This window comes from Pteropus vampyrus, unplaced genomic scaffold (assembly GCF_000151845.1).
Source record: "Pteropus vampyrus isolate Shadow unplaced genomic scaffold, Pvam_2.0 Scaffold153, whole genome shotgun sequence".
Classification (NCBI taxonomy): domain Eukaryota; kingdom Metazoa; phylum Chordata; class Mammalia; order Chiroptera; family Pteropodidae; genus Pteropus; species Pteropus vampyrus.
In genome coordinates, this window is record NW_011888934.1 from 570,965 (window position 1) to 581,232 (window position 10,268).

General features: G+C 34.3%; 1 long non-coding RNA gene across 1 annotated transcript in view; it reads left to right on the plus strand.

The window, feature by feature from the left end:
• The window catches only part of LOC111745377, a 56,574-nt gene that overhangs the window by 42,192 nt on the left and 4,114 nt on the right, over positions 1–10,268 (plus strand). The gene's annotated exons all lie outside the window — the stretch shown is intronic.

Below are 10,268 nucleotides of genomic sequence, written 5' to 3' on the forward strand. Positions count from 1 at the left end.
TTTTTTGTACTCTTGCCCACCATAACCTCCTTTGTCTTTAAAATTATAGAAGTATTGCATATGCTGGTCTTTGGTAAATTAGCTGTGTTTGATTCTACTACATATAGAGTATTTTTATTTTGGACAACTTTGGCATTTTTTTAAATGATGTGTGTGAAACTTTCTTTTCTCAATTTGTTCTTTTGAGCTCAAGGGTTAGATGCTATTTATGTCTTTTTGCCATTTTATACAGAATTGTGCTTCATAGGCTTGTTTTTAGATTTAAGATGTTAATACACATAAAAAAATAATAAAATACTTACCTTCATAAAATACATGTTGATTAGTCACGGGATTGCCCTTTTTTTCCTTCTTCATTTTCTTTTCTCTTGTATTCATCCATTATTTATTTCTGTAAAAAAAAAAAAAAATCCAGAATATTTTTTATGTTCCCAGCACGTTGTATGCACAGAGCATACACAAACTAATAAGACATGGAATTCACCATGAAAGATAGGCGGACATACTATTTGAAATATCAAGAAACGAGAGCTGGTTCTATGCTATTTTTGTCCAATACATATTTCATGATGAGTTTGACTCTTTTTTGATGTCTGTGAACCATCTATTACTTTGGAAGAATTTTATTACTGATTCAGATTTTCTGCCTTGGGGCCGTGAGCTGCTGTAACAGACATGTTAAATTTTTTAGAAAGCTTGAGTAAGACACAGTATCTATATTGAGGCTTAATGCAGTACATTTGAGAAAATTGGTTTTTCTGTAAGGAAATAACCCCCTGTCACTCTGACCCCAGGCAATGGGTTTCAGATGCATTTAGGAAATCTGGTAATCCTTGCAGCCTGTTATCTCTGAGTGTGACTAAATTGAGTTGAATAAATATTTACTGAGAGCCCACAAAGTGGAGCCTCCCAGCTTCTGCATTAGGTTTGATGCAGAGGTTGGCTGTAATGGAGGAGGAAAGCCATCAGAAGAGATAAGAATAAACCCATGGTAGCAAGAGAATTCAGGAGTCTGTGTTGTCTATGGTCTTAGAAATATTTCGGGGCATAGTAGGGAAGCAAGTTGGTGGACTGGTTCCAAAAGAGCTTGGAATACTTGGCTGGAAGTGGCAAGTTACATATGACCCAACACAACTAAGCCTTGGCTTCACATCCAATAATGAGTCAGTGTCAGGTGAGGCTCTGACGCACTGAGGGTGCTGTGCCAGCAAACATGTGCAACTCTGAAGAATGGTCTCCATCTGATCTCTGGTTGTGATATGATCAGGAAGGAGTAGCCTGAATTGTGGTGTTCCCTGAAATCTTTGATCAGAGTTCTATTCAGCAAAGTTTCTCCTGGAAGCTATGAGGAGCTGTGAGGGGTTATACCTGCTCAGGCCTCCATCCCACTCCCAAATCACAAAACTTTCTCATTTGTTTCTTATGATTCTTTAAGAGACATATGGAGTATAAAGGCTACATTTATATTTTTTCTCTTATTTTTGGAAATGATAGCTATTGAGGCTAAGAAGTATGGTTTCTAAGGTCCTTCGACACTTGGTTTCAATTGGGGATTGAAATCTCTTGCAGAACTTCAAGACAACACATAGGTGAAGCATAGTCTATTACTTGAAAAACAAATGATAGGTTGGAGGAAGTTCTTTATCTATACCACTGTCACCTTTTTAATCTTTTTATTAAGATACTAGTAGTTATAGGTATATATAACTCTCAGAGGCCATCAATGACTGGGCCTACATCAGTGATTTTCAAATTAGATACCAATTGAGTGGGAGTAGGGTTACAGTGGTGTCAGTTAAGGGCTGGATACAATAAATTCTAAAATCTTTAATTTGTCTTACCTATTCTTTTAACAAATATGTCTTAAGCATCTACTATGTGTGGGGCTCTGGGCTAATTTCTCAAGATATGCAAAAATATACAGTCTTGCATGGGTTTTTTTTTCCACATCAAGAATAGCAAATTTCAAATTCTTTTTCTGAGATTTGAAGATTTTCTCTTTTTCTCTTTTCTACTGCTTCTTAAAATGAGTCTCTATGTCCTTTGAGTATGTAATAAGCAAAGAAAAGTATATTTCTGACTCTTAACTGTTTTAGAATAGTTTTGAATAAACTAGTCAAAGAGTTATAACAGTGTTTCAAATGTGAATATGAATAGAACATATTACATTTTGTGAAGCACATCACATGCTTGTTTCCATGTAGTATTTATAATAAGGAAGGCACTTTTTATTGCCTCCATTTTATAGATGGTGACTCAGAGGCTGAGTAAGCTGACTATATAACTGGTCAAGTTGGTAGAACCTCGACTGAAAAGGAGTCTGCTGCTCTTCCCAATGCATTATGCTGCTTCTACAAATGTCAAGGGCAGCTGGATGATGGCATTCTTTTTAAACATCCTTCGAAATAGCTTTCTAGCAGTTGGAGTTATTGTTTGAAATATTTTTAAGTTGTTTGTTCTGTATACTTCCTCTATAAGAAAAGGGAAATATGACACATAAACATAGTTGAAGACATGTACCTTGATCTGAAAAGACATCTACAAATAACCTAATCATCTTATAAACTACATCATATAAATTTTTAGGTTGTTTATCTTTTTTTAAAGTTTAGGTTGTATTTATGGATATAGTTTTTAAAAGTCTGGCATTGTTGGCATTTATTTTTGTTTTTGGAAGAACCAGAACTTTCAAATTTTGGTGTAGCAGTATTTATTGATTAATTATTATGTGTTAATGTAACAGACACTGTTACATGTATTCTTTTAAGCTGTCATAACAACCCTATGAGAAAAATTCTATTATTATCTTAATATTATAGATAAGAAGATTGAGGCAAAGTTAAGTGACTTGCCCAGGGTTATACAGCTATCACGTAGGAAAACTGGGCTTGAACTTAGGCTGACTGGATCCAGAGCCCGTTTTTAACCACAACTTTATAATGCTCTGTCTTGGCACTGAACTGATGAGTGTATGACTATTATTTTTAGGTGACTTAATGGTCTTGGTTTTCAGATTCATTGTTTGTGAAAAGCGATTGCACTAGATAATCTATTTACTTAGCAGTACACCTTATTTACATACACGCCTTTTTAAAATCCTCACCTTATAGACGTAGGGTCCTAACCTAAGGACCTATAGTATTATTATTGTCCTCTTTTTGCATGGGAAAATTAGGACTTGGAGAGATCAAGTAACTGCTAAAGGTTATAAGGACTGGGATTCAAATACAATATTTTAATAAATATACTTAACTCTCTTTCTTTTTCAGGCCTTATTCAGCCTTAAAATTCTATACATTGAATCCTGTCTTTAATTTAAAAGTCATAATAATAAATTTTTGTTTCATAAACTCATCAATTTATAGTTCTTCCAAGAAATGACCTTGGTCTACAAATGGCTGCAAATGTTTGGAAACTCTAGACATAGATAATAGCAGTCTTAATAATGAAACATTGTGCTATTAATGTTGCATTTTTTTGAGGAGTCACATGTGTAGCAAACAGGATATAACCGGACATGTTAAGCAAGCTGTTGCTAACCTAGAAGACTAAAAGGGATTAGATTCTCATTATTACTCAGAGTTAGTCCCCAAATATCTGTGTATGTTGTTTCTCAGTTTCTTCAGTTTGGCAGGAAGTTTTAAAGAACCTAACAGCATGCCCTTCCGCCCCTGGCATATTTATAAGCTATTTTGGGGTGAGTCATCGGAATTCTGTGGTTTGTATATCCTGAAGTGAGAGAAGGGACACTGACTGTATGGTTAGCATTTATTTGAAACAAGCTAGTTGGAAAAAAATTTCTTTGATAAAAGTTCAATGTTAGGTAAGAAATGCCTGCGGAAGGATCTTTCCATTGTTATAAAGATTTGGCTCATTTTCATGTCTTTGTGAATATCACACACATTTAATTCTTCAGGCTGTGCATAATCACAACTTGACCTACGGCACACAGAAGGCCTGATATGGTATTCGGTTGAAGTAATTACAGAGAATAAACAACTGGTTGAACAACTCTTCTTATGTCCTTGAAATATCTGCTTCCTCATGTCAGAGTAATGCTCTAAGTTTGATAGAATTGTAGATATATGAAAACAGAGAGACCAAACCAAATCCCTGAGGTCCATTGGATAATATCACCAATATTATAATTGCAGATTATGATTAAAATCATTACAACACTAAGTCTAAGGTAAAATGTCAGTCATCAAATACATATTTTTTTCTATCTCATCAGGAAAAGAAACTGATTATTAATGGAAGAGGGAAAAAAATACAAATTAGTTGAGTACTTACAGTGTTCCAGATGCTGCAATAGGACTCCAGTAAGTCTCATAGATTGTGAGACAAATTAAAACTGCTTAATGTTCTGGAGAAAACATTACTTCGAGAAATTGAAGTGAGCCTATGGTCTACAGCACCAGCGGTTCATAAGACAGGGGTACAAGGAGAGGAAGTGGTGACATTTGGCACCCATGTTCAATCAGTTATCTATTTGATTATGACCACTTGATTAATGACTATAGACAGTCATTGTCAGGGAAGACATCTAGAAGTCGATTATCATATTGGGCGAGTTAAAATAATATCCTGTTTTTTGAAGTATAGAGAGACTACTGTTTGGTCCTTAAAATGGTTTTAGATGGAACATGAATAGGGCATTACATAGCAATAAAATACATAATGGGTAAATGATTTATTTTTAATTTCCTCTTAATCTTCTGATTATGTCAAGTAGGATGTTTGACATCAGTGAAGTTTTAACTCTTCTCAGAACAGGAAACCACATCACTTTGGACTTGAATAACTACTTAATTTACAGTCCTTCTTTGTACGGTTACATTTTATTTATGGCTAGTGAAATTTACATGGAGAATTGATTTTAAACTATTAATTAAATAACAATACAAGTGGTGTGCTGAATAGGTAATGGAGAACTAAACTGAAGAGGCTATACAGCATGTAAAACTTTATAACTTTAGTGATTAAGAGGCAGATAATTTCACAAATGAAAATAGAAAACATAGTTTGCTTAAGTCCTACCTGCTTGTCCAGACCAGTGCTCCTCCAAGCATAGTCCATAGCAATGGTCTGTGAACATTTTGCTCATTAAGTACAGAAATTGCAAGTAATCATTTATAAACTTTTAAGTACAGAAATTGCAAGTAATCATTTATAAACTTTTATAGTTTATTGACATTTCTTTGACATTCAATTACATAAAATATTTTTTAGTAATTTATCTTTATTGTATTCTATAGAAATATTAATCTAGAATAGATTAGAAAAGAAACCTGACAGTTTGAGAAGCCTGCTGTAGAGGAGAGCACATGTTTAGAACAAGAACATAATTAAGGGATGTGGCAGTATAAGCGGTTATGATAAAGGAATATGTATTGGTGAAAAGTACATGATCTCCATAGAACCTAGAAAAATGAGAATTAAGAGGCTAAGATAATAGGTACATTTATAAGAGTTGGGACTTAACATGGTTGTATCCCCAGGATCCAGCACTGTGTCTGGCATATGGTAAAGCACTGTGTATGTATTTGTTAAGTGGACAAATGAGCAAAGGAATAAATGAATAAATGAATGAACGATGATGTTTTGCAGGCAGGTCTAATGCGATCACCACAGAGTATGCTCTATTATAGTGCAGTAATAGTTCCTTGTGCTTTTCCAGGCATTCCACAACACTCTCCAGTTCCTTTTTTCCTCAATTTTATCAACACCAAGTCAATATCTAAGTATTAATTAGGTTGTCAATGTACCTTGATTCCAAGATGGTGGTGCCTTAATTTAAAATAATTTTTAATTCTCAGCTGTATACAACAGCAGGAAGAATATGTTGGGTTATGTTTCAATATTAAACAACTCCAATATCTCAGTGGATTGATCCAATAACAATTTATTTCTTTCTCACACACATGCCCAACAAAAGTTGACATAGGGCTTTGCCCATTGTAGTTATCTCAACTTGTACATCCATAATAACCACATGGAAGATGTCGCAAATCACACCTTGCCTCTTAGAGCCTCAGCTTGAAAGTGACACATTTCACTTCTATTCATGCTTTTTTTGGCTAAAGTATTGAGCAAATCTAATATAAATGGAGTAGAGAAACACAGTCCTACCATGTATCAGGAAAGTGGAGAGCCAGGGTTATTTTATGGAGAGTGCTAAAAACCTACATATACATCCGCCTATTGTGAACTATATTAAGAGTTATTCCTTCTTTGATTGATCTTCTGTGATTGTACCATCAGCATTGAGTTTCTGCATTTTCAGATCTCTGGACTGAATCTGAATGTGATGACCTCATGAAAGTAGGGCCATTTGAGATAGAAGGAGGTCCTCTACCTCAGCCATCAGCCCACTTACTTTAGCAACTCTGTCTTCAGTTCTTTCTTTAATACCAATAGTGACCTCTGGTATATATACCCCTTTTGTTCAAATACTCTTTATGTTGAGTACATCTTTCCATAAGAAGGCAGGCGATTGGCCTTGAATCTTAGTCTGGGAAATTTCTTCTGGTGAAATTTTAAACTGAATGTGAATATAAACATTTATAAATATTCCTGTGATTGTTAGACTGAATCAGCTTTCAAGAGGCTGATCAATTCTGAGAAAATCAAGCATATCAAGGTTTTAGACTTGTAAACCTGAGCAGTAGGTCCTAGGTCCTAGGGAGCTATAGATTCTCCTCTCTCTCTCTCTCATTCTCTCTCTCTCTCGTCCCTCCCCTCCTTCCCCCTCCTTCCCTCTCTTCTATCTATCTATCTATCTATCTATCTATCTATCTATCTATCTATCTATCTATCTATCATCTATCTATCTATTATCTATCTATCTATCTATCTATCTATCTATCTATCTATCTATCTATCATCTATCTATCTATCATCTATCTATCTATCATCTATCTATCATCTATCTATCTATCAATCAATTATCTATCTATCTATCTATCTATCTATCTATCTATCTATCATCTATCATCTATCATCATATTCTAAGGCAGGACATACCTATATATCTAGATTGGGCTAAAAAGTTTACTATTGCAATGCATGAAAATTTTTACTCTCTAGTGAAATATAAATCATCTTTACCCCTTAGAAGTATCTATACATAATTTGTTTGCAAATTTATGAGGAAAGAGAGAATGTGCTTTTAAAAGGAGACCTTTTTGCTTCTATTGTTAGCATTGTCAACTTCCAAAATTGGTGGAATCTGAATCAAGAAGGAATCTGAATGTGAATCAGGTGAAATTTGACTACATACTTGAAAAGCCCATGATTTTCAAAATTACAAATAAAAATCAAAAGAACACTGTCTGCCTCTGTCTACAGACAGAGGACAGAGTGGGGAGGTAGAGGCCTGAAACTTCTAAATATGATTAGTATAAGCACTAGATTACTGAGCTTCTCCAAAGCCACTCTGAAGAGGCTTTCCCCCTCAGCCGCCTGTGTTGAACACATTAACAGAATGCTTTCCAGACCTTCACAAGACTTTGCCAGTGGACACAGACTAAATCACTCAGCTGAATGGTAAGGGGGAGGGATATTTTATTACTCCTCAGTCAGCTGTTGTGCATCTAGACATGTAGCTAATCATTTATTAGCCTCTAATTTTAGAGGCTGGCTCTAGATGATAAGCCTCATAAAAAGCTAACAAGAAGATGTCTTTGATAAGGTGGTAAATCATTAAATAGAGGAATGACCAGTTGATTTATGACTTACTGGAGTACTTTAGACTATGAAAGATAAATCCTTATTTCTGTTTTGCAAGTGATAGCTCTGCTGTCCCTTAAAAAAATTAAGCTTGGATTATACAATATAAAAAAAGAGTACATTTTTACCCAATTTCAGAGATTCTATTTGAATAGCTGAACTCAAATTCTAAGATTTCTTTGATTCACAGAAACTATTGTTAAGTTTCTTCAATTGGGGTCCGTATCTCTAGAATAATCTAATATCAGCATAGTAGGTGCTCAGTGAGTATCTTTTGGTTGTGTGCATCAATCTTGTGTTTAATATGTAAGGTTATATAAACAAAATATGACTAAAAAACATAAAAAATTAGATCCTGCTTTTTTCTTTATCTAGCACATTCTTCATGTTCCTGCTTCAGGATCTTTGCACTTGTCATTCCTTCCATCTAGAACAACTTTTTCTGAGATATTGTTGTGGCTTGTTCTTTCCCTTCTTTCAGATCTCTGTTCAAGTGTTACCTCCGTAGAGACACCTTACCCTGACAGTTTATATATTGTATCACTTCTCTCACTCTAGCCCTGCTGTTATTTTCTTTGTAAAAACTGGACGGTATTCACATATTCATTTACCTATTTATTGTCTTTCTTCTGTGTCAGAATGTAGATTCCATGGGATGGGGTAGTGGTGTGGGAAGGACATCATGTGCTTTATAGCTATTTCTCTACTACCTAGATGAATGCCTACATCCTACTCAGTGAGCACTTACTAAATACTTTTAGGAATGAAGAAATGGATAAATGAATGGATGAGTCAATTAGGCCATAAGACTAGAAAATTGTTATGGTTCCCATAGGCATAATTTTTTTTCTCTAAACTTAGCTTATTGTAGTAAAATCAGAGGGTGAAATAACTTCTTGTGATCTTTATTGCTATAATAGTCATATGATATAGGCTTCTCTTATGAAGATAGTTATTTAAAAGTTCTTTTGTTCTCACTATGTTATATCTATATTTGGACTAAAGAAGATAAAGAAAGGATTTGATTTGGGGAACATAAAGATCTTAGAATAATGAAGTAAATTCTGGTACCTAAAAGTTATCTTTTGTCAGTTTGTAGTACAAAAAATGTTAATTTCTTAAACACCAAAAAACGAGGACTTTTAGGCATAGCTAATTGGTGACAGCTAAAAGTTCTTAAAGTAAAGTTCTAAAATTTAGTTTTTTTGCACATAAATAGACTTTGGAAACTCATGACAAAAAGGTCTATTTCAAAAATAATGTGAAAATTTGAAAATGAAATCAGTTTTCTAATCCTAAAAGAAGTTTTCTAAAATGCTGAGAGCAGAGATTCTCTCAAAAGGCAGGACCCCTTCTTGTCCTCAGAAAATTCCTTCTCTGTAAACAAATAAACTTCTAAATAGTCTTTCTGAACTTCAACAGCATGGTCTCAGAGCCACTTTTAGATTGGGCAGGAGAGCAGGGCAGACAGTTTTGAACTTGAGCTTGGGAGAAGTGCTGAATGTACGTTGCACAGTGTAACTACAAATCTATGGAAAGAAATATGAAAAAAAAAAAAGTAAGTCAATCCAGGACTTCAGAAATCCTCAGTTAGAAAAAATGTTCATTACACAGTTCTGATATCCTATTTCCTCTCCTTACCACATAGGTAGTTCAGAAATATTTGTGCCAATGTTTCCTTGGGAGCAGATAAAAGTGGTAGAAATTATAAAAGATAAGTACACAAGGGCAATATCATTTTGTGGTAAAATACAACTTAAAACAGTGTTTAGCTGATAATTTCCTAGATATATACTTAATTTTGTTATAACTTTTTTAGACATACATAAAAATTCCTATAAATTACTAATGATTATTTACACTCTCAGGTCAGCTTTTCAGAAGTCACGTGGGGGAAGGTGATGATATATAAAAGCAGGAATTATGTGAGAGACACATTATGTCAACATGTATAATTACAAATAAATAGAATTAGGTGATGGGTACTTTCTCTTAAATAGCCATAAGAACCCAGGAAAGACAGTTATTCTCTCTTGTCCTTATTTGCTCAAAGTGTGGAGTGGGAATGTGACTAAATATAACATTCTCATGCCATTTAATTTGCTATGATAAATGATTCACTTTCTGAGACAATAGCATTTTCACATGTATAGTTTTATCCAGGTGAAAATAGATTGCTTCCTTTTTTTCTTTGTTTTATAACAAAAGTATTTTATGAAAATAGTTGCTTCAAACTTTTACGATTATTTAAAAAGTTATTTGCATTGTACAATGCAGTATTATTCAGCCGTTAAAGAAAAAGAAATCCTGCTATTTGTGACAATATGAATGAATCTGGATGACATTATGCTAAGTGAAAAAGGCCAGACACAGTAGGACAAATGCTGTATGATCTCACTTATATGTAGAACCTAAAATAGTTGAACTCACAGAAATACTGGGTACGACAGTGGTTACCAGGGTTGGGGGAAGGGGAGATGGGGAGAATTTGGTAAAAGGGTAGAAAGTTCAGTTATGCAAGATAAAAATGTTCTGGA